At 40.8% G+C, this 24,812-nt stretch overlaps 1 long non-coding RNA gene across 12 annotated transcripts in view; it reads left to right on the forward strand.

Annotated features, from left to right (window-relative positions):
* LOC147341448 (uncharacterized) overlaps positions 1-24,812 on the forward strand; it is a 406,396-nt gene that overhangs the window by 55,442 nt on the left and 326,142 nt on the right. For 11 of the 12 annotated variants that reach the window (XR_015158756.1, XR_015158724.1, XR_015158723.1 and 8 more), the window contains one exon: positions 9,008-9,072. The exons of the other annotated variant lie outside the window; for it this stretch is intronic. This is a non-coding gene — a long non-coding RNA (uncharacterized LOC147341448). The remainder of the gene's footprint in view (positions 1-9,007; positions 9,073-24,812) is intronic. 12 annotated transcript variants of the gene reach the window in all.

Consider the following 24,812-nt stretch of genomic DNA (forward strand, 5'->3'; position numbering starts at 1 on the left):
GCCAGCAAGGTTCAGTGAAAGCCTCCTGGAATAGAAAGGGATTGGTTTCTCTGTGGGCCTATTAGAAGGGCTCTAAGTCCAATCATGAGAGTACCCATCCTCATGACCTAATCACCTCCCAAAATCCCCACCTCCTAATACCATCATTACCACTATTAAAATCCTGATCCCTAATGATGGGATCAGGATTTTAGCACAAGAATTTTGGTTGGACACAAATATTCAGATCATAGCAGACATATCCAAAATATACAAAGAATTCTTATAACTGAACAATAAGAAAACAGTTTTGAAAATGTGCCAAAGCCCTTAACAGACACAATCACTGAAGAAAATATACAGATGGCAAATAAGCACATGAAAAGATGCTCCACATGACATGTCATCCTGGAAATGCAAATAATACGATAAACCACTACACATGTAATTAGAATGCAAAAATTCAAAACACCGACAATACCCGAATCTGGAACAACAGGAACTCTATTTTTTTTTAATTTATTTGTTTTAATTGGAGGCTAATTACTTTACAATATTGTAGTGGGTTTTGCCATACATTGACATGAATCAGCCATGGGTTTACATGTGTTCCCCATCCTGAACCCCCTCCTACCTCCCTCCCCATCCCATCCCTCTGGGTCGTCCCAGTGCACCAGCCCTGAGCACCCTGTCTCATGCATCGAACCGGAACTGGTGATCACAACAGGAACTCTAATTCATTGCTGGTGGGAACGCAAAATGATACAGCCACTCTGGAGACAATTTCACTGTTTAAAAATAAAATAAAATAAAATAAAATAAATTCCTGAAGGGTCAGGTGGTGACAAATAGATAAATTTTTCGTCTGGTGTTGACTTCATTCTATGTTCGTCTGGTGCATGATTCATCTGGTATGTGAAGCTTTATTATTTTTTTGCTGTTTGTATGTTATTTGATTAGATGTAGAGGGGTATATATTAGGACTGGGGTCAGAGGTCTTGGGCTCCAAAATCACTGCAGATGGTGACTGCGGCCATGAAATTGAAAGACACTTGCTCCTTGGAAGAAAAGCTATGACCAACCTAGATAGCATATTAAAAAGCAGAGACATTACTTTGCCAACAAAGGTCCATCTAGTCAAAGCTATGGTTTTTCCAGTGGTCATGTATGGATGTGAGAGTTGGACCATATAGAAAGTTGAGAGCCAAAGAACTGATGCTTTTGAACTGTGGTGTTGGAGAAGACTCTTGAGAGTCCCTTGGACTTCAAGGAGATCCAATCAGTCCATCCTAAAGGAGATCAGTCCTGGATGTTCATTGGAAGGACTGATGCTGAAGTTGAAGCTCCAAATACTTTGGCCACCTGATGCAAAGAGCCAACTCATTTAGGAAAGACCCTAATGCTGGGAAATATTGAAGGCAGGAGGAGAAGTGGATGACAGAGAATGAGATGGTTGGATGGCATCACCAACTTGATGGACATGAGTTTGGGCAAGCTCCAGGAGATGCTATAGGATGGGGAAGCCTGGTGTGCTGCAGTCCATGGGGTCACAAAGAGACGCACATGACTGAGCGACCAAACAACAACAGAGGTCAAGGGCCAGAAGTCAGATGTCAGAGGTTATTTAGAGTCAGTTGTCATAAGCTCAAGGGTCAGAGGACAAAGGTCTGAGGTTGGGAGTCAGGGGTCAGAAGGGAGGTGGTCATGGTCAAAGGTCAAATGAGCAGGGTCTGGGGATTGTGTGGATTTCAAGCCATCTGCTCCCCAGGTGGCACTAGTGGTAAAGAACTCACCACCAATGCAGGAGGCACAAGAGACGTGGGTTCAATCCCTGGATCGGGAAGATTCTTGCCTGGAGAACTCCATGGACACAGAAGCCTGGTGTGCTACAGTCCATGGGGTCTCAAAGAATCAGACATGACTGACTGAAATGTACACACACAAGCCATCCCAATGGGTCAGGATCATGTGTACCCAGAAATTCCATATCTGCTCTTTTCCTGCAATGTGTCTTGTCCCCTCTGACATTTCCCACATCTGAATTGAGGGTGTTGCCCTGATTAACCTGTGGTCCTTTTTCTTCTCTTAATCTTGTTGCATTCATATGAGGTTGGGTACCTTTGAATGGGTTGCTACTCTGTGTTCTGCTGAGTGAAAATCTTTGGTGGTATCATATTAATATCATAACCTATTACATATCTAATTCATAGGGTCATCACTGTCTGGTTTCCCCTAGACTGAGCTCAGATCATCTTACTTGCAATTTAATTGTTATTTTATATTGGAGTAGGGTTGATGTCCAATGTTTTGTTTGTTTTAGGTGTACAGGACTTGAATCAGTTATGTATAGATGTATATCTATTTCTGCTTCTTTTCCTCATATAGGTTATATAGCTTGTTTGGTACAGTTCCCTGTTCTATTCAGTAGTTCCTTTTCCACTATCAACTTGATATATATTAGTGTGTATATTTTCTTTCCAAACTCTTAATTTATGCTTCCCTTCTAACTTTCTTTAGATAATCATAATTTGGTTTTCTCAGTATGTAAGTCTGTTTCTCTTTTGTAAATTAGTTCATTGGTATGAGTTTATAGATTCCACCTGTACTTGATATTTTATGATATCTGTCTTTTTCTTTCTGACTTACCTCACATAGTATGATAATTTCTTGGTCAATCCATGCTGCTGCCAATATCTTTATTTCTTTCTGTTTTCTGGCTGAATAGTATTCCAGTGTATAGATGCACCACTTAGTCTTCATTTTGCTGTCAATGGACATTTTGGTGGATTCTATGTCTTGGCTATTTTAAATAGTGCTACCCTGAAAATCAGGGTGCACATGTCATTCTGAATGATAAATTTTTTGGATCTAAGCCCAGGAATGGGGTTATAGGATCATATGATATGTCTATGTTTACTGTTTCAAGGAACCTCCATACTGTTTTTCCATAGTGGCTTCACCTTTTACATTCCCACCAAGATGGTAGGAGGATTCCCTTTCCCATACATTCTCTGCCGTATTTATTCTTTGTAAATGTGTTCAATGATGGCCATTATGACCAGTGTGAGGTGGTACCTCATTGTTGTTTTGATTGCTATTGATTTAATAATTAGTGGAGTATCTTTCCATGTGCTTTTATTATTGTACACCTTGTGAGTAAATTTCTCTCTTGAGACTGGCTTCTTGAAAGTTGGCCCTCTTTTGGATTCTTTTCTGATGATTTACTCCAGGACATTTCTTGAGGGCAGGTGACATTTACAGCCCTGTCAGACTTGTGACTGTTAAGAGCCCTTCAGCACCTGTTTTAAGGTGTGTATATTGATCTGAACCAGCTAATTACTCCCTGTCCCCTGCCTTTCCTTTTTGGTAACCAGAAGTTTCTTTTCTAAGTCTTTGAGGCTGTTTCTCTTCTGTAAAGTTCATTTGTATCCATTTTTGGATTTTACCAAAAGTGATAGCCTATGATACTCGTCTTCCCCTGTCTTATTTCAGTTAGTATGATCATCTCTAGTTTCTTCCCTGTAACTGAAAATGGCGTTATTTCATCCTTCTTTATGTCTGAGTAATATTGCAATGTGTATATGTACCCCATCTTCTGTATGTATTCATTTGTCCTTCTGCACTTAGGTTGCCTCCATATCTTGGCTATTACCTAATGCTGCCATGATCATTGGAGTGCTGGTGTCTTTTAAAATTTTGGTTTTCTCTGGATCTGTGTCTAAGTGTGGGATTGCTGGGCCACTTGGTACTTCTGTCTTTAGTAATCTCCATACTGTTCTCCTTAGTGGGTGTACTGATTTACAGTTCCGCTAATGGTGTAGGGAGGTTCCCTTCTCTCCACACCGTCTGCAGAATTTATTGTTGTAGGTTTTTTTACATTTGATTTGCCTTGGGGGTTTCCCAGGTGGCACTAGTGGTAATGAACCCGCCTGCCAATGCAGGAGACATAAGAGACATGAGTTTAATCCCTGGTTCAGGAAGATCCCCTGGAGAAGGGCATGGCAACCCACTCTAGTATTCTTGTCTGGAGAATCCCATGGACAGAGGAGCTTGGAGGGCTATAGTCCATAGGGTTGCAAAGAGTCGGTCACGACTGAAGCAACTTAGCATAGCACAGCACAGCATGTCTTTGGAGAAATCTGAATTTAGATCTTTGGCTAATTTTTTATTGGGTTGTTTATTTTTTGATATTGAGCTATGCAAGTTGTTTGTATGTGTTCTTCGTTTGCAGGAATTTTTTCCATTCTGAGGGTTGTCTTTTTCTTTCACTGATGGTTTCCTTTGCTGTGAAATGCTTTTAGGTTTATTAGGTCCCACTTGTTTATTTTTGTTTTATTTTTCATGATTCTAAGAGGTGGATAAAAAAAGAACTTGCTGCATTTTATGTCAAAGCTTGTTCTGCTTTTTCCCTCAAGAGTTTCATATTATCTGTCCTTTTATTTAGATCTTTAATCTGTTTGGAGTTTATTTTGTGTAGGGTGTTAGGGAGTAGTCTAATTTCATTCTCATTTTCATTGCTAAGCAAGCTGCATGCTGTCCTCCAGAGTGGCTACTCCCAGTTTCCATTCCCAGAACCAGAGTAAGAGGGTTCCCTTTTGTCCACGCCCTCTCCAGCATTTACTGTTTGTTGAGTTTCTGTTTACGGCCATTCTGACCTGTATGAGGTGAACCTCCTTGAACTGTTGATTATTTGCATTTCTTTCATATTCAGTGATGTTGACATCTTTTCAGGTGATTTTTAAAAAACATACTTATTCAAGTTGGCTTCTTGAATGGCTTCCATGTTTTAATATTTTCCCAATGACCTCCCCTAGGACATTTCTTGAGGGCAGGTGTTTTTTAACTTACAGCCCCTCAGGCCTTGTGAATGCTAAGTGCCCATGAGCATTAGTTGTTGTTATGGGAAATGACCAAAGGCGGCAGCATGTCTTTATGCCCCACTCTGGTTACTGGAGAACCAGTGCCTTAGGGAAAGTACTGTTCCTGGATTGTCAATTAGGGTGGAATGTGCCAGAAGAAACACCCAGGGCTTGTGTCCCATTCCTTCTTCCTTCCTTACCCGTATCCCCTGGACACATCCCAGATCCTGTAACACAACTCTTGGAGGGTGCTTTCATCGATAGGTAGGGCGACCCTAAAGAAGGGGGCTGGAGGTGGGGACCCGACCACCAGGAGACATGGGGCCCACGCGGCTTTTCGAAGCTCTTCCAGCGCAGAGGCTCCACATCCTTTGGGTGCAGTAGGCATAGTTTCGCTGCAGGAGGACTTGCTTGGATCTGGAGGTCATGAGCCCATGCAGAGGGGAATAAGCACATCAGATCCGTGGGGCAGGGCTCCTTAGCTGGCACATCCTCCCCAGCTCCATCAGCCCCATGACAGTCCATCCTTGGGATCCAAGCCTGCTCAGGCTTCAGGGATGTGACAGCAGCCCAGGTCACCAAGGCCTAAGGGGAGTAGAGTTGCATTCTCTTTTTGTAATTTGTATTTTGTGTTGGTGATTAGGTGACTTACAATGTTGTGAAGTGAAAGTTGCTCAGTCGTGTCCGACTCTGCGACCCCATGGACTATACAGTCCATGGAATTCTCCAGGCCAGAATACTCGAGTGGGTAGCCTTTCCCTTCTCCAGGGGATCTTCCCAACCCAGGGATCAAACCCAGGTCTCCTGCATTGCGGGTAGACTCTTCACCAACTGAGCCACCAGGGAAGCCCAAGAATACTGGAGTGGGTAGCCTATCCCTTCTCCAGCAGATCTTCTTGACCCAGGAATCAAACTGGGGTCTCCTGCATTTCAGGCGGATTCTTTACCAACTGAGCTATCAGGGAAACCCTACAATATTGTAGTATGTAGTTTTTTGTTTTTTTTTTTTAGGTATAGAGCAACATGATTCACTTATACATAGATGTGTACGCGTCCTTTTTCTGGTTCTCTTCCCATATAGTTTATTATACAGTACTGATTAGGGGTCCTCATCCTATACTGGGTTCTTGTTGATTATTTTTTAAAGAGTAGTGTGTATATGTTCATCTCTACCTGTTCATTTCAAAAATCTGATTTTCTCCTCAATTACTCTTTGGAGGGTAGTTCTCCAGGATTTTATGGTAGGTCTATCTTCATCTCTTAAATGCAGTTTCTTATTCCTCTCTGTATTGTCTCTTATCATTTACATGGCACTAGCACCATAACAGCGCTCCATTTTCTCCGTGCCTTTTCCACTATTTATTCTTCATAGATATTTCATGATAGCCTTTCACACTAGTGCAGAGTGATCCCTCGTTGTGGTTTTGATTTCATGTCTGTCATAGTTTATGACATTCAGCAAGTTTTTATGGGCTATTTTTAAAAACACGGTGAGTAGAATTTACTATAAAAGTTTCTTTTTCATAGTGTGCTCAGGTTTTTAAAAAAATTATTTTCTATTTGCTTCCCCTGAAAAAATTTTAAATGCAGGTATCATTTAGAGCCCAGTATTCCCTGTGAATACAAAGTGTCCATGAACAATAGTTATAGATTTGCTATTTAGAGCATGCCCACAGTACTGCAGAAATTCTTCTATCCCTAGACTTACCAAAAGCTTGTGTCTCTTTAGTAGTTGTTTTATTTTAAATTAATTTGTACTTTTTATTGGAGTAAATTCAACTTACAATGTTGTGTTTCCTCTAGAAGTACAGAATCTTGTTCACTTGTACCCATGCAGGTATCTATTCATATCTGGCTTTTTCACATATAGATTATTAGATTGGTTAGGACCCACCCTTGGTAATGTACATCCATGCTTACTATGTATTTTATATGTATCATTGGTATAAGTTAATCCCAACCTCCTATTATAACCCTTCCATTCACCATTACCCTTTGGTAATTATAAGTTTTTTCCCCTAAGACTATGTGATTATTTCAAATGTAATTGAAATTTGTATACTACAAAGCTATGGTCATTAAGACAATATGGTACTGGCACAAAACCAGAAATATAAACCAATGGAACAAGATAAGAAATCCCAGAGATAAATCCATGCACATATGGGCACCATATATTTGACAAAAGAGGCAAAGATATAAAATGCAGAAAAGGCAGCATCTTCAATAAGTGGTGCTGGAAAAACTAACTGGACAGCTACATGTAAAAGAATGAAATCAGGACACCTCATAACACCATATACAAAAAAAATCAAAACAGATTAAGACTTATTAATAAATATAAGGCCAGAAACTATAAAACTCTTAGAGGAAAACATAGGCTGTATACTCCTTGATGTAAATCACAGCAAGATCCTCTATGACCCATCTCCTAGGGTAATGGAAATAAAATCAAAAATTAAATGGGACCTAATTAAACTTGAAAGCTTATGCACAGAAAAGGAAACAATAAAGAAGATTAAAAACAACCCTCAGAATGGGAGAAAATAATAGCCAATGAAACAACTGACAAAGTATTAATCTCCAAAATATACAAGCAGCTCATATGGCTCAAGATCAGGAAAACAAACAATCCCATCAACAAATGGGCAGAAGACCTAGACAGACATTTCTTCAAAGAAGACATATAGATGGCTAATATACACATGAAAAGATGCTCAACATTTCTCATTATTAGAGAAATTCAAATCAAAACTGCAATGAGTTTGTAGTGTGTATATTCTCAACTCACACCAGTCAGAATGGCCATCATCAAAAATTTTACAAACAACAAATGCTGAAGAGGGTGTGGAGAAAAGGTGACCCTCTTACACTGTTGGTGGGAATGCAAACTGATACAGCCACTATGGGGGACAGTATGGAGACTCCTCAAAACACTAGGACTAAAAATACCGTATGACCCAACAATCCCACTACTGGGCAAATAGCCTGAGGAAACCATAATTGAAAAAGACACGTGTACCCCGATGTTCAGTGCAGCACTATTTACAATAGCCAGGACATGGAAGCAACCTAGATGTCCATCAGCAGATGAATGGATAAGAAACTGTGGAACATATATACAATGGAGTATTACTCAACCATAAAAAGGAACACATTTGAGTCAGTTCTAATGAGGTGGATGAACCTAAAGCCTATTGTACAGAATGAAGTAAGTCATAAAGACAAATATTTAATATTAACACGTGTATGGAATCTATAAAGATGGCACTGACAAACCTACTTGCAACAGCAATGGACACACAGACACAGAGAACAGACTTGTGGACACAGGGTGGGGAAGGAGAGGGTGAGATGTATGGAGAGAGTAACATGGAAATATATACATTACCATATGTAAAACAGATAGCCAGTGGGAATTTTCTGTATGACGTAGGGAGCTCAAACCTGATGCTCTGTGACAACCTAAAGGGGTGGGATGGGGTGAGAGGTGGGAGAGAGTTTCAAGATGGAGGGGACATATATATATATATGGCTGATTCATGTTGCTGTCTGGCAGAAACCAATGCAATATTGCAAAGCAATTATCCTCCAATTAAAAATAAATTAATTAAAATGCAAAAAAGAATGCTAATAGTTTAGCCAGTCCAGTATAAGTTAACATGTTTTTAGTGATATTTATATCATTGTCTATTTAAATGATTTAAAAATTTTTCACCTAAAAATGATCAGACCAGGAATAACAGTAAGCTAATAAAAAGTACCAAACTATCCCCAAATTTTCATACTTTAAGTAGAAATAAACTGAACTTTGAGAGATTGCTTTTTGGTTCCAAAGATCATATTTCACTTAATAGTAAACATAATAAAGATTATTTACATAACATGTTAAACTTACCCTGTGTTAAGTATTGTGTGGGCCAGTGGTGGGTAGTGAAGACATTGAATATTTTCTCCGCTGTCTCTCTGTCAGTATAATTGAAAAACTAAGGCTTTAAATAAGATGAATTGAGAAGACTTCATGGAATGGAGAGAATTTGAATCAGTCCTTGAAGAATAGGCAGGACTTTAAAATATGGACATAGTTGGGAGACAGCATGCCAGGGAGAGAGAAAATCCATGCTTGGTTGTCTGAAATAACCCAATATTTTTCTTGTTTCGGGTTCAAGTTTTGAAATTGCTTTTGAATTTGTCTGAAAATCCAGCCATGACAGATGGACTTCTTGGTACCCAAGTAAGTACTTGCATATTTGTTTTGTCTATATAGATATATGGATTTGTCAGACAGATCTGGAAGGAAAGATTTATCCCAAAATATTAACAGGAATTATCTCTGAGGAGCAATATTAGAAGTGGCCTTGCCTTCTGTTTTGGGTCTTTTTGCCTATATGAATTACCTAAATTTTCTGTAATGAACATATTTTACTTTTGAAAACCAGTTTGAAAAAGTCTCCCTGTAATAATAAATTATAATTTTTGTGTCTCTGTTCAATTTGGGGTACTTATATCATCACATCTTTTATACTTGACCTCTTTATGTTCAATATATCTTAGTATCCACTGAAACACTAGTATTTATGTGCCTGATGTCGGGCTGAGTGTCAAGATAAACCAGTGAGTATAGCATGACATCGTGCTTGTCCTCATGAACTTACAGTCTAGGGAGAAAACACAAAAAAATGTAAGAAATGAGCAAGATCATTAAAAGCTGTGGTGTTTTCAAGGGAGTATAAGTTGTGCTGTTGTAGAATGTCCTATAGAAAAAAGACCCTGTCATATTCATCTGCTCAGCCCTATGCCTGGAACACTGTGTGTGCTGCTAGCAATTTGTGAATTAATGAGTTTCTATGATGACTATATAGAATTAATGAGTTTCTATGATGACTATATAGAATTAATGAGCTTCTATGATGACTATATGATGGATCTTAATGAGGAAAAATGACTGCATTCTTTGTTTGTTCAGTCGCTCAGTTGTGTTTGACTCTTTGCGACCCCATGAACTGCAGCATGCCAGGCTTCCCTGTCCTATCTCCCAGAGCTTGCTCAAACTCATGTCCATTGAGTCGGTGATGCCATCCAACCATCTCATTCTCTGTCATCCCCTTCTTTTTGGCCTTCAATCTTTTCCAGCATCAGGGTCTTTTCTAATGAGTCGGCTCTTCACATCAGGCCAAGGAAATAGTATTGTTTAGCTAAAACTCCAAACCTCTTGTTTCCATTAGTTCTTACACTGATTCAGAATATAAGGAACTGCCTCAACAAAAAAGACCATTTAGCTATTTAGCCAACTTTCATGGAAGGTTCACTGTTTTACCTGTTGTATGTAGAAGAATGTGCCTAGAAAATAAGAGCTTTAGTTTATCACCATGATGCAAACATGAAGGAAAAGGTAACAGTGATATCAAAATTCTAATTGATCATATTTTTCCAAAGAGTAATGCAGTCTAGAAGTAATACACATAAATTTCACATTTTTCACCTTGTTTACAAAGGGATTCTTTTGACTGCTGAATTTAAACAGTAAATATCATTTACTGTAAATACCTTTCATCATTAACACAGCTACAACTTGCCATGGTCTTCTGGTTTATTTTGGACCATTTTATTGAATGGTCAATAAAGCTCAAATGAATATAAGAGGTTGTTCTGAAACCATTTTGTTTTTACTTTGCTTTAGCTAAGCTACTCCAGTTATTTCCTCTATACAGAGCAACAGTGACCTTTTTATGTGTAAGCTACCCTTCCACTGTTGAAAATGACTTGCAGTTACTCATCTGGTACAACAACAGTATGTTTCACAACTGCCCTAGGAAAGACCCTGTTCTTCTAGTAGGAATAAGATCTCGTACTCCCAACCCCACCTGCCACTCTGCTTTCAGGTCTGTTCTGATCATTAGAACCTATTTTAGTCCATGAAAACTTTAAACTGTTAGGGTATTTCCTAATGTTTCCTGTTTCCAAATACTCACCCACCCCTGTTTAATGTGTATAACATACTGTGTGTGTTAGTCACTCAGTCATGTCTGACTCTTTTGTGACCTCATGGACTGTAACCCACTAGGCTCCTCTGTCCTTGGAATTCTCCAGGCAAGAATACTGGAGTGGGTTGCCATTTCTTTCTGCAGGGGATCTTCCCAACCCAGGGACTGAACCCACACTGTAGACAGGTTCTTTACCAAGTATGAGCTACCAGGGAAGCCCTATACTGGGGTCAATCAAATCCATCCAAAGGCAATTGGTTAAATCAGTTATCTAGTCTTTAAAGACATTGCATCCAAGTACTGCATTTCGGACTCCTTTGTTGACTATAATGGCTACTCCATTTCTTCTAAGGGATTCCTGCCCATAGTAGTAGGTGTAATGGTCATCTAATTAAATTCACCCATTCCAGTCAATTTAGTTTGCTGATTCCTAAAATGTCGATGTTCACTCTTGCCATCTCCTGTTTGACCACTTCCAATTTGCCTTGATTCATGGACCTAACATTCCAGGTTCCTATGCAGTATTGCTCTTTACAGCATCGGACTATACTTCCATCACCAGTCACATCCACAACTGGGTGGTGGTGTTGCTTTGGCTCCACCTCTTAATTCTTTCTGGAGTTACTTCTCCACTGATCTCCAGTAGCATATTGGACACCTACCAACCTGGGGAGTTCATCTTTCAGTGTCCTATCTTTTTACCTTTTTATACTGTTCATGGGGTTCTCAAGGCAAAAATACTGAAGTAGTTTTCCATTCCCTTCTCCAGTGGACCAGATTTGTCAGAACTCTCCACCATGACCTGTCTGTCTTGGGTGGCCCTACATGGCATGGCTCATAGTTTCATTGAGTTAGACAAGGCTGTGGTCCATATGACCAGATTGGTTAGCTTTCTGTGGTTGTGGTTTACATTCTGTCTGCCCTCTGATGGAGAAGGATAAAAGGCTTATGGAAGCTTCCTGATGGGAGAGACTGACTGAGGGGGAAACTGGGTCTTGTTCTGATGGGTGGGACCATGCTCAGTTCAGTTCAGTTCAGTTCAGTCGCTCAGTCATGTCCGACTCTGTGACCCCATGAATCGCAGCACAACAGGCCTCCCTGTCCATCACCAACTCCCGGAGTCCACTCAGACTCACGTCCATCAAGTCAGTGATGCCATCCAGCCATCTCACCCTCTGTTGTCCCCTTCTCCTCCTGCCCCCAATCCCTCCCAGCATCAGCGTCTTTTCCAATGAGTCAACTCTTCGCATGAGGTGGCCAAAGTACTGGAGTTTCAGCTTTAGCATCATTCCTTCCAAAGAAATCCCAGGGCTGATCTTCTTCAGAATGGACTGGTTGGATCTCCATGCAGTCCAAGAGACTCGCAAGAGTCTTCTCCAACACCACAGTTCAAAAACATCAATTCTTCAGTGCTCAGCTTTCTTCACAGTCCAACTCTCACATCCATACATGACCACAGGAAAAACCGTAGCCTTGACTAGACGGACCTTTGTTGGCAAAGTAATGTCTCTGCTTTTGAATATGCTATCTAGGTTGGTCATAACTTTCCTTCCAAGGAGCAAGCGTCTTTTAATTTCATGGCTGCAGTCACCATCTGCAGTGATTTTGGAGCCCCCCAAAATAAAGTCTGACACTGTTTCCACTGTTTCCCCATCTATTTCCCATGAAGTGATGGGACCAGATGCCATGATCTTCGTTTTCTGAATGTTGAGCTTTAAGCCAACTTTTTCACTCACCTCTTTCACTTTCATCAAGAGGCTTTTGAGTTCCTCTTCACTTTCTGCCATAAGGGTGGTGTCATCTGCATATCTGAGGTTATTGATATTTCTCCTCGCAATCTTGATTCCAGCTTGTGCTTCTTCCAGCCCAGCGTTTCTCATGATGTACTCCGCATATAAGTTAAATAAGCAGGGTGACAATATACAGCCTTGACGTACTCCTATTCCTATTTGGAACCAGTCTGTTGTTCCATGTCCAGTTCTAACTGTTGCTTCCTGACCTGCATACAGATTTCTCAGGATGCAGGTCAGGTGGCCTTGTATTCCCATCTGTTTCAGAATTTTCCACAGTTTGTTGTGATTCACACAGTCAAAGGCTGTTGCATAGTCACTAAAGCAGAAGTAGATGTTTTTCTGGAACTCTTACTTTTTTGATGATCCAACGGATGTTAGCAATTTGATCTCTGGTTCCTCTGCCTTTTCTAAATCCAGCTTGAACATCTGGAAGTTTACAAATGGGAGAGTTCGACTATAAATAAAGTTGAGCGCTAAAGAATTGATGCTTTTGAACTGTGGCACTGGAGAAGACTCTTGAGAATCCCTTGGACTGCAAGGAGATCCAACCAGTCAATCCTAAAGGAAATCAGTCCTGAATATTCATTGGAAGGACTGTTGCTGAAGCTGAAACTCCAATACTTTGGCCACCTGATGCAATGAACTGACTCACTGCAAAAGACCCTGATGCTGGGAAAGATTGAAGGCAGGAGGAGAAAGGGGTGACAGAGGATGAGATGGTTGGGTGGCATCCCCGACTCAATGAACATGAGTTTGAGTAAGCTCTGGGAGTTGGTGGTGGACAGGAAAGCCTGGCATGCTGCAGTCCATGGCGTCACAAAGAGTCAGACACAACTGAGCGATTGAACTGAACTGAGTCTTTAAAGAGAATGAAGCAAGTCTGAATGTGCTAATGTGTAAAGACATCCATGACATACGGTTGTTTTTCAAAATGTTGTAGGCAAATATGTCTAATGTGACTCCATGTGTGGTTTTTTAAATCTGAAAATGTATGCTTCTATATGGACAGAATACTTCTGTCATTCATATGTAGTCATTTTGGTATATGTAGAATGAAACACCAGAGAAGGCAATGGCACCCCACTCCAGTACTCTTGCCTGGAGAATCCCATGGACGGAGGAGCCTGGTGGGCTGCAGTCCATGGGGTCACAGAGTCGGACACGACTGAGCAACTTCACTTTCACTTTTCTCTTTCATGCATTGGAGAAGGAAATGGCAACCCACTCCAGTGTTCTTGCCTGGAGAATCCCAGGGACGGGGGAGTCTGGTGGGCTGCCGTCTATGGGGCCGCACAGAGTCGGACACGACTGACACGACTTAGCAGCAGCAGCAGCAGAATGAAACACAGACTCCTGAGAGTAAGACTAGGGAGTCAGGAAATGACTTTTCTTTGTACAGGTGCTTAGTCTAGGGTTTGAATTTATTTACTCTTAACATACATTTTATAGGGTTTTTTTTTTCCACTAAAGTAGAAAAAAGTCACAAGATCATTTTCTCCTCTTAACTGAAAGAAGTTTTATTCATTAATTTTCATTCCTATTTTACAATGACTTAAATTCCAAGATATAAAAATACTCAGCAGTTATTTTAATAGTATTTTTCTCCCATGAGCTACTATAACAATTTGTTGATGTGTTTGAATTCAGCTAGGTTTTTTTCCCTCTACCCATCCCACATCCCCAGGTTTTTGTTATATTCAAGTTCATAACCACCACCATGCTTAATTATTAAGTATATCAATTTTTAAGCAGAAGGTTTCCTATTCATATATTTAAGGCAAAGCTTTAAGAGAAGAGTACTTTAAATTTTCTTTGTAAATCATAGATTTCCATAGGAAGTCACAAATCCTCAAACAGAAAATGTGCTTTCTCAGAGTTATTCTGATATACAAATGAAACTTGGGAGAAGTATTTTTACAGTGGAAAAGGGATTCAGTATATGATGAAAACATGAAAATTCTCAATTAGCTACAGTAGTAATAATGTACATTATTAGAGCTAAGAATAATTATGAGTGATGCAAACATAAGTATTAATTCCCTGAAAGGCGTGTATGAGTGCTAAGCTGCTTCACTCGTGTCTGACTCTTTTCAACCCTATGAACTGTATCCCGCCAGGCTTCTCAGTCCACGGGATTCTCCAGGCAGGAATACTGGAGTAGGTTGCCATTCCCTCCTCCAGGGGATCTTCCTGACCCAGGGATTGAACCTGCATCTCCTGCAACTCCTGCATTGCAGGCTGATTCTTTACCTCTGAGCCACCGGAGAAGCCACTGAAAGGCACATTTCTTTATAAAAATGTTTCTTAGTCCTCCTCCTTGTTTAATGAAAATATATATTCAAAATGTACACACATTAAAAGCAAGATTTGATTTTAATACGCTGTTGCAGCATTGGATTCTAAAACTCCCTCTCTTCTTTTCCTTTATTATTAGTTTGAACAAATAATAACATTTCCTGGAGATCAGAGCATTGCGTTTGAAATGTCAAAATACTAGAGAAAAAGAGGGAGTCATTTTAACTATCTAGAAAGATTTGCACAGTGAAAGTGCACAATTAGATCTTTACCTATGTAGGTCATGGCGCATCTTACCCTTTTTTAGGTGGTCCTATTTGATGGTTCCACCCTCTTGGGCAATGAGTATCAAAGTGTTCCTCAGTTACCACAGGAGAAATGGATTTCAATAAAATCTTACATGTTGGTATGGATGCTGGCTAATCAAAGAGGAATCTAGGGCACATTAGTTTTTGAAAGGCAGAAATAGACTTTTTCATCAAACCCATGGGAGAGCAGTGAAAAAACACCATAAAAAGCCTAATATAAAGGACATGACACTTGCCTGGAGAAAAGTTTTCGAGATGAAATTATTCACTTATTACCTCCTCCTACCTTCTTTCTTTCAGGTCAGTCATATCCATGGAACTGTGTCTGACCCCTATGGTTCATCTTGATAGCTCTCTTACTTGGCTTCTTCATAACATTTTGAGTATCATTCAAGTTAACCCTGCATTATATGTGACAATGTGTCTTTTGAGTATCTTAGATGTGTAAATCATGGTCTCTGTAATGAAATTTTATTGTCTTTAGCACATAGACCATGTCATTTTTTTGTTTCCCCTAGTTTCTACCATGGTCTTAGGTATACAGTAGCATGTTGGGATAATATTTTAATAAATTATCTTCTCTGTGTGTGTCTCCTTACACCTAGCCCTTCCCATATTCAGCAAAGATATTTCATCACCTAAGAGAAAGGTTATTATAGCAGAAGAGCAGAAAACTAAAAAGTTAATTCTCAGCCTTTGAGTTTTTAAAAGCCTATTAAGAGTTTCAGAAACCAGGGCTTTTGAGCTTCAGAAGCTTAAGCCCTAAAGAACCCAGGTCATACACTTCATGACATACATAATAGATTTGAAAGGATACAGGATCAACCTGAGCCAATTTTTTTTCTCCCCAGACTAGATGAAAATTCCATGGGATGTGAGAGGAGTGAGTTAGGACAAAAGTCCTTGAAAAGACCCTTAACAGAGATGCGGTTACCTGCGCTGTGGGGCAAGACCCAAGTGGAAGACAAAGGACAGAGGGTTGGAGAAAGCTGAGTAGGTGGGACTGTGCCTGGCTTCTCTCTCACAGAGAGGGAGGCAACAAGCTCTGAAGGGCTCCCCTGAGTCCAGCCTGGCTCCAGCCCTGTGGACTAGACTTGGTTGTAGCCTTATCATTCCCCAGACTCCAGTGAGTTCTGGGGAAGGACCCAGTGTTTTCTGAGTAGTGCTGAGTGGCCTCAAGACCTGAGGAAACTTCAAGTCAAGGTTAAGGAGGTATGGTAGTGATCTGACTCCAACTGAAATTGAGGCCTGGGTAGAATTTAAATATTCTTGCAACACATGTGCAGGGACAATTAAGGCTTTCCATGACAATGTACCTGTCAGTGGTTCCAGGGTGGACAGCAGAACACAAAAGATCAAATACTTTCTCTTTGTCTTAGCCACAGCCCCAGAGATTGTGGGGAGAACTTGAATGGTCTGAGATTAAGTTTTATATTACCTGGAGGAATGGGGGCCTCTAATTGACTAATCACAAGAAAAAACTCCTTGTGCACCTGAATTTGTGGGTTGACACTTATAGTAACCCTGCCAAGGCACTCTACATTTGGTCAGTTGGATGGGCCTGAGGCCAACATTTAAGAGAAAAGTGAATCAGAAGACAAGAAGCCCCTGCTGAGGGTTGGGTAAATTAGCACGTACCGAAGTGCTCCCTGAACTGTCCTCGCCTTAGTCTGCTTTCACTCCAACACTTCTCAGCTTCTTTAGTCCTCAGCACTGACCATGGTGGTGTAAATACCGAATACTACAATACCCCTGGTTAGCCAAAGGAGAGTCAAGCTAGGGTCACTCAACTGTTTACTAGGGCAGGAGGGTGAATTCAGGCATTTTAGAGTTTTCCCAGACATACAGAGGTGGAAACAAGAAGAAGTTTTAATATAAGTCTCAGATACCCAACTTTGTGTGTAGTTACAAATGTATGACTTGATCACTGACTTTTAGCAGGTAAACAGAGCTGGACAGGTTCATATTTTTAAGTGGGCTGTAGCCTCAGTATTGCATATGGTAGGACCACATTATTTATTAAATTTTGTGGGCCTGCTCTGATTGTGCTATAGAAAGGCAGAGGTCTCCTGAGTCAATCGGGGTTGTCGAATCACATTCAATGAATGTCCTAGCATTTCAATTGAAGAATTCTGCTATTGAGGGACTCCCCTGGAGTAATCAATTAAAAACAGTAGCATTAAGCAGCTAACGGTGCCGGGAAATCAATACCGGCATGGGGAAGAAACAATTCCCTGCAATGATTTCTATGCAAATTTTTATTCTTGTACCTAATGACATTAGGATGCACTAATGATACATAAGTCAACGAGGAGCTTCTTTCCCAGTTAAGTGTGAAGCACATTTTTGCCCCTACAACCTTGGTGGCCAATTGGGAGGCCTACTGTCACTGCTGGGAAGCCATAGATTAGGGAAAGACAGCCCAGCTTTCTTTGTATGTATCACTCCTGTGGGACAGATGGAGCTCGGATAAAAAGGAGGACTTTCTGGAGATTGGCATGGGTCCCTGAAAGGGCCAAGACCGTTCCTTCTTTCATTTACTGAGCATTTGTCCATGCTGGCCCTGCACCTTTAATTGTTCCTTTGGACTGCAAGGAGATCCAACCAGTCCATTCTAAAGGAGATCAGCCCTGGGATTTCTTTGGAAGGAATGATGCTAAAGCTGAAACTCCAGTACTTTGGCCGCCTCATGCGAAGAGTTGACTCATTGGAAAAGACTCTGATGCTGGGAGGGACTGGGGGCAGGAGGAGAAGGGGACGACAGAGGATGAGATGGCTGGATGGCATCACTGACTTGATGGATGTGAATCTGAGTGAACCCCGGGAGTTGGTGATGGACAGGGAGGCCTGTCGTGCTGCGATTCATGGGGTCGCAAAGAGTCAGACACGACTGAGCGACTGATCTGATCTCCACTTATGGCCAGCAGAATCCAGTAAGACACCTGAAGCTCAGCTCAAACTGCTTTGAGACTTTTTCCAGATTCCACTTCTTCACAGCCTTTTGCCCCAAAATGTGGATCAAAGAAATGTTGTATTTCTTTTGTTCTCTAATGTGATTTGGCTTCCCAGTGAGGTCTGGGGAAGAGCCCAGTGTTTTCTGGGTAGCACTGAGTGCCCTCAAGACCTGAAGAAACTTCAAGTCAAGGTTAAGGAGACATGGCAGTGATCTGACTCCAGGTGAATTTGAGGCCTGGGAGGAATTTGAGTATCTTTGCAACACATGTGTGGGGACAATTAAGGCTACCCATGACAATGTACCTGTCAGTGGTTCCAGGGTGGGCAGCAGAAAACAAAAGATCAGATGGTGCTAGTGGTAAAGAACCCGCCGCCAATGCAGGGGGCACAACAGACCTGGATTCCATCCCTGGGTCGGGAAGATCCCCTGGAGCAGGGCATGGCAACCCACTCCAGTATTCTTGACTGGAGAATTCCATGGACAGAGGAACCTGGTGGGCTACCGTCCATAGGGGTTGAAACAGTTGGACACAACTGAAGCGACTTAGCACAAACATGATTTAATCTGTTTAGAGACCACACTGTGCTGTGCTGTGCTTAGTTACTCAGTCATGTCCAACTCTTTGCGACCCCATGGACAGTAGCCCACCAGGTTCCCCTGTCCCTGGAATTCTCCCGGCAAGAATACTGGAGTGGGTTGCCCTGCTCCAGGGGATCTTCCCAACCCAGGGGTCAAACCCAGGTCTCTTGCATGCCGGCGGATTCTTTCCTGTTTGAGCCACCAGGGAAGCCCAAGAATACTGGAGTGGGTATCCTATCCCTTCTCCAGGGAACTTCCCGACCCAGGAATCAAACCAGGGTCTCCTGCATTGCAGGTGGATTCTTTAACAGCTGAGCTACCAGGGAAGCCCAGAGACCACACAGCTCCACCCAAATTTGGTAGAAAATTCAATGTCAGGATTATTGAGGCCTCCAGGGTCATGTTAAGTGCTCTTTCCCAGACCATCACTGGGAGTGCTCAGATCTTCAGTCTATATCCTGGATGGTCTCTTGAAGGCTAACAGCTCTGCTGATTCTGCTTAAGCTGAGGTGGAGGGTTTCTGTCCAGGCTGGGAGCCCCGGATCAGCCTGCAGTCTAGCCTTTCTTGGATACCACTTGGCCATTTTCTTCTGAGGTCTTGTCACCTTCCTGTGCACTGTCAGGGAACAGGGCACCTAAATGCTCTACTTGTAGAATTGGTAAAACTCCAGTAGCCTTGCCAGTTTGGAGGGTCAGTCTTAAAGCTCTAGGTCCCTCTTTATGTGAGGTACCAAATCTCAGAGCTACTTCGATTTTAGCACAGCAGTTTAGCTCTTTGCTTCCTTTTGCCTTGGCTTTAGAGCACACCATTCTTTTAACTTTGACCTGGGAGCTGTTGAATCCCCAGGTTTCTAGGTCATAAGGCTTGTATTACTCTTGATCTGTGGTGTTGGAGAAGACTCTTGAGAGTCCCTTGGACTTCAGGGAGATCCAACCAGTCCATCCTAAAGGAAATCAGTCCTGACTATTCATTGGAAGGACTGATGCTGAAGCTGAAACTCCAATACTTTGGCCACCTGATGCGAAGAACTGACTTATTGGAAAAGACCCTAATGCTGGGAAAGATTGAAGGCTGGAGGAGAAGGGGACAACAGAGGATGAGATGGCTGGATGGCATCACCCACTCAGTGGACATGAGTTTGAGTGAATTCCAGGGGTTGGTGATGGACAGGGAGGCCTGGCATGCTGCAGTCCACGGGGTCGCAAAGAGTTGGACACAACTGAGCGACTGAACTGAACTGAACTGAGGGTGTGTGTGCACCTGCGTGTTTGCACATGTGTGGGTGGATATTGGAAAGGAGAGAGGGAGGAGCTCTCCTTCTGTTTGAATTTCCCCTTTTCAACCTCCCTTCTCCTTCACCCTGCTTCACTTAGCAAACTCCTAGCCATCCTTCAAGACTCAGTTTATATGTCACTCTTTTCGATGTTTTCCATGGCCCCTTACTCTAATTAGGCTCCCATTGCATGCATGCATAGCACTTTGAAGCTATTCTATGTAGCACATACCATAATGGTAATGAGTTATTAAAGTGATTGTTAATATTAGTTAATATTAATATTGACTTGTAAGTTCTATAAGGATAGGAACTAATCTTTTTGTTCATTGTTATATTCCCATTGCCTTCCAATATCTGACATTTAGAAGATGAAAAAGAATAGAATAAGTGAATAAATGAAGGGGGAAATTTGCATATTTTTTAAGTAATGCAGAAGTTATTTTCTAATCTTTCTTTAAGTTTATATAGTAGTGATAGCTTATAGGATGAAAATAGACTGCGTTGACTATTGTGCTGAAAGAGTTGGCATAGAATTGTTTATATTATCCTTTTCAACGTATACAGTATCTGTAGTGATATCTTTTTTCACTCCTTGTATCAGTAAGTTGAGTCCTCTGTCTTGGACTGTATGAAATAAAAAATTTCCTATTCATCTAAGAAACACCATTAAGAGAATGAAAGGCAAGCCAGTGTGGGAGAAAATATTTGAAATCTAAATAATGGGTAAAGGGCTTATATTCAAAACATATAAACAATTTCTACAAATCAATTAAAAATAAAAATATAGATAGCAATTTAAAAATTGTAAAGACTTGAACAGATATTTCAAAAAATAAGGTTTTGAAATGGTCACCAAGCATTGTTAGTCATCAGAGAAATGCAAATTAAAACCACAATGAGATACCACTACACATCTATCAGGATAAAAGACCAACAATACCCAGTAAAATCAAGGATGGGGGAGCTGCTAAAACTTTCATGCACTGTTGAATGGAATCTTAATTGGTACAATCATTTTGGAAAACTGGCAGCATCTACTCAAGCTGAATATATATGTGTACCCAGTGGCCTTACAAGTCAATCTGTCTCTCCAATAGAAATGCATATGTGTGTGCACCAAAAGACATGTGCAAAATATTCATAGCAGCATTATTTGTGATAGCACCAAGCTGAAAGAAACCCACATGCTCATCAACATTTGCCTAGATGAATACATTGTGGTGTATTCACACCATGCCATGTCACAGAGCAGTTAGGAAACAAGCTACTACTAAACCAACAACTGACTTCACTTCATAGGCATGAGGTTGAGAAAGAAGCTAGATGCAAAAGAGTCCATTTATATCAAGTTCATACACAGACAAAATTAATCAATGATGATAGAGATCAGAATAATAGTAGACCAGGAGGGACATTAGAGAGACATTTGGGAAGTTGATTAACGTTCTAAGTCCTGATCTAGGTGGTGTGCTCACTTTATAAAAGTTAACGAGTCTGTGCAATTAAGATTTACCTTTATTGTATACATGTTATACTTTCTGTGGTGTGTGTGCTAAGTTGCTTCAGTCATGTCTGACTCTTTGTGACCCTATGGACTATAGCCCACCAGGCTCCTCTGTCCGTGGAATTCTCGAGGCAAGAATACTGGAATGGGTTTCCATGCCCTCCTCCAGGGGATCTTCCCCACCCAGGGATCCAAGCCATGTATGTCTCTTTTGTTTCCTGCATTATCAGGTGAGTTCTTTACCACTAGCACCACCTGGGAAGCCATGTTATACTTTAAAAGTTTTTAAAAATAAAATGAAAATGAATATATTAGAGAGAGTTACACTGCAGGATTTTTAATGTTCCTTACAGTTCTAACATGCTATGATTTTGTGTGAAATTTCTTTGAAAATAGTAAAATCATCTACAAATAAACAATCTTATTATCAGTGGTAGTTGAACTTGAATTCCTAGTGATTTCTTGATCAAACAGTGGCAAATAATTTGCTTTAAATTTCTATATATTTATTTCCAACTTCAAAAATTTGTTACTTCTCTCCTATTCTGGCTATTGTTCATTTTCTAGTTTCTTTGAACTTTTCTGTCAAGACCCCGGATGAGAAACCAGAGACAAATATCATGGAGAGTAATCTTGAACCCTCTTAAATTTTGAGCTGGCAATGGACAATGGCAAATCCTCGAAAAGTTTAAGGAGAATGGTTCATGATTCTTTGAGTTAGCTGTGGCTTTGCATGCCTTAGACAAGGTTTTCTACTTACATGCATAATGTAGCATTGGAAATAATGATTTTCCCAATTACTTGACCTCTGTTGAATTGAAGTGAAGTCGCTAAGTCGTGTCGGACTCTTTGCGACCCCATGGACTGTAGCCTACCGGGCTCCTCCGTCCATGGGATTTTCCAGGCAAGAATACTGGAGTGGGCTGCCATTTCCTTCTCCAGGGGAACTTCCTGACCCAGGGATCAAACCTGAGTCTCCTGCATTGTAGGCAGACGCTTTACCATCTAAGCTATAAGGGACCTCTGTTAGAAGTTCATAATTCTAATGTCAGGTGAAAATAATGCAGGAAGAATAATAAGATACATTTGACATTCATTTCCAAAAGTAGTCATTCAAATTGTATTATTTTATCATTGCCATTACTTTTCTTTCCCTCAGCCTTGCCAGTAAAATTCAGTTAATGAATCTACCAGTAAGCACAGTTAATAGGGAGGCTGACATTTTCTCAGAGATGAGGCTTTGGCTTTACCGAGGCCACTGAATTTGTTCAAAACCCAATATACATTTTTTCCCCTTGGAAGTGTTTCTGTCTTTCAGGTATTCATTAAGAACTCAAATTTCTTGGTATCTAAATGAAAGTTTCCTTTAAAGGTATATCACCTAATTCTTGGGCTGGGAAAAGATGTCAGAAAATTCCTTAAATCTATCTAGTAAAGTATTTTAAATGCTCATCTTGCACTTTTGAGTGAAGTGTAATTTACATTTCATAAAAGTAGAAGCTGAGCAGCAAGCTGTAAGTAATTATCATATAATTAAATGTCTACTATGAAGGGAAGAAAAACGTGAGTGCCTTCGAGCTTTCCGTGACTGGGTTATGCAATAGCAAATTAAATTTCATCTTTTTATCTGAGGAAGGCTCCAGGGGAGCTACTCAGGGCTTGGAGAGATACCTCTGAGTTGCCAATATAGTTGCCTTTGGGAACTGAGGCAATCCCTTTGCTGTCCAAGCAGACGACATGAAAATGGATTCTGTAGCTTTGCCTTTAGAAACAGAAACCAACGTGTCTATTCCTCTCAGTGACTTTGAAAACCTTTCCCCCTTGTGTTTAACATTTATAAATAGGAAACCACTATGATAATTAGTACTTAATAATTACCATGGATGAGGTGGTTTTTTTTTTTTTTTCAAATTCACAAAGCAGTTGGCTTGGGGGATGATAATCAAATGCCAAGTGTGTTTGTAAATAGGTGAAATGCTCCCCTCGATCTGATTTGATTTAATATGTATTTAAAAATATTCATTGAGTTCAAGATGCCATGGGGCATTCAAAGGTCAAAAAAGACATGGTCCCTGATTTGTGGGAGACTATAGTCAGGAAGGGGATAAAAGCTATGCACACAAATAACCATGAAACAAGGCAAAATTGGATAGTTATCCGAGAATCCAAGTCATGGAGGTGCTCAGGGGAAAAAGTAATCACTTCTTTTTCTGGCTATGTCGAGCTGGTTAGGTTTAAGGAAACAGTATATTATCTGGTATATGAAGGATAGACTTATAAGAAGAGATATTGAGGAAACCATGAGCAATGATAGATGTGGGAAACCAGCCCAAGAGCTTCAGGGAGTGAAGTAGAACAATTTGGCTACATATTCAACAGTCATAGTGGCAATTTATCTCAATTTATGAATAATAAGTGTTGGGTTTTACAGACTTTCTCCCTAGTTGTTTTGACTATAATGTGATATTCTTGACTGTTTACACTGTTTGGGGGCATTAGATATACATGTAGGGGTGTAGGGAGAGATATAGATGAAAATGGACATATGGAATTGAATTGCAAAGACTCTAGGGCACCAGTGTTATAGAGATAGACTTTGCTCAGAGAATCATTTACTTAAAAAGATCTTATTGGTGGACTATTGTGTGCCAGACACTTTAAAAGGCATGTAGAGTAAAAAAGAAAGAAAAAGCATGTAGAGTACAGTGCTGAATACCTTTTCTACCCACAAGGAAATTACTTTAGTGGGGGCAGTGGGTGAGAGGTGCTGAGGGCATCTGTTCTAGACCCTAGACAGGATGTAAGCTGTCAGGAGAGGCATTCTAGAGGTGGTAATGTCTGAGTTGAAATATGAGAGTGTGGCTTTTCCTGAAACATGGGATATAGGAAGGGTGTTTCAAGTAGAGAAATGGGAAGGCTATTTTGAGCAGAGAGAGCAGGTAGTCATAGAGGTGTAGAGAACCTGGAGAGTTCCTGGCAGTGCTGGGTTTGAACCTAGGGTGTGAACTGAGTGGTAAAGAGAGAACACTGGAGGACTCAGTAGGGACCTGATCATGAAAAGCCTTAGAGAGGCTATTACAATCATGCATGTGGAGCTGATATGACCTTGAGTTACAAATACAGCAGTGGGGAGAAAGGAGGGGGCCATGCATTTGAGAGACATTTAGGGGCTATAATTGGCAGACTTGCTAACCAATGGAATGCCACTGACAAGGTGGATGATAGAGTGCGAGGATGAATCTGAGGCTTGAACCTGGGTGTCAGGGAGTGCCATTCAC

The sequence above is a fragment of the Bos grunniens genome, chromosome X (genome assembly GCF_055505025.1).
Source record: "Bos grunniens cultivar Pamir isolate PY7600 chromosome X, Bosgru_T2T1.0, whole genome shotgun sequence".
Classification (NCBI taxonomy): Eukaryota; Metazoa; Chordata; class Mammalia; order Artiodactyla; family Bovidae; genus Bos; species Bos grunniens.